This window comes from Chiloscyllium plagiosum, chromosome 3 (genome assembly GCF_004010195.1).
Source record: "Chiloscyllium plagiosum isolate BGI_BamShark_2017 chromosome 3, ASM401019v2, whole genome shotgun sequence".
In the NCBI taxonomy this organism is placed as follows: Eukaryota; Metazoa; Chordata; class Chondrichthyes; order Orectolobiformes; family Hemiscylliidae; genus Chiloscyllium; species Chiloscyllium plagiosum.
In genome coordinates, this window is record NC_057712.1 from 74,176,007 (window position 1) to 74,176,850 (window position 844).

Consider the following 844-nt stretch of genomic DNA (forward strand, 5'->3'; position numbering starts at 1 on the left):
ACGACCTCTGGTTGATCACCCTCCCCAAATTGTGTGTCCTGCTGCTGCTGTGACATTCTTAAGTCTGGCACTAGGAGACAACATAGCATTCTGAAGTCATGTCTGGAGCCACAGTAGCATGCGCCTGTTCCCTGGTTCTCTGCTCACCTATGCTCTATCCAATGCAATGCTTTGCTTTGCAGATGCAGCACAGAGACTCCAACCCGGAGCGCATATTTCTGCAGATGGTGATACTGGCTGAACATGCTAATTTGAGTTACATGAAATGTTCATGAATCCCTCACCAACATTCCACATGCCTGAGCTGCCATGCTTTAAGTTGTACTTTTAGACTATTATTATAAACTAATGATTAAAGAGAAAGCAGAATTACTCCCCAAACAACTCCCCTTGGACCTATAAATCGGATACTTAAGGGTAAGGGTGAGAACCAATTCCTATGGGACAAAAATGGTTTTAAAAATAAAGCAACACCTCCTTCCAATTCTCTTTTAACTCCCTCATCTCACCTACCTCCTAGTACTCTGTTCAAGTCATGCTCCATGTTAAATCGCATTGGGACACTATATGTTTTGAACTGAAGAATTTTCTGAGTCCCCAGTTAAAAAAAAAACATTTTAAATCAGTTTCCTTAATTAACTGTTGCTATCAAACAGTTTATAGACACCTTTATCTGAGGATGACCCACCATTTTAAGTTATACAGAGTTTAGTTAAGCTGGAATTATAAAGACATTGTAATTTTTTTTAATGCCAGGTATTAAAACAAGTGTATAAATCAAAATGATATCAATATAATTCTCATGTTCACTGTGCCCCTCACAGGGCAGACTCTAATACAGACC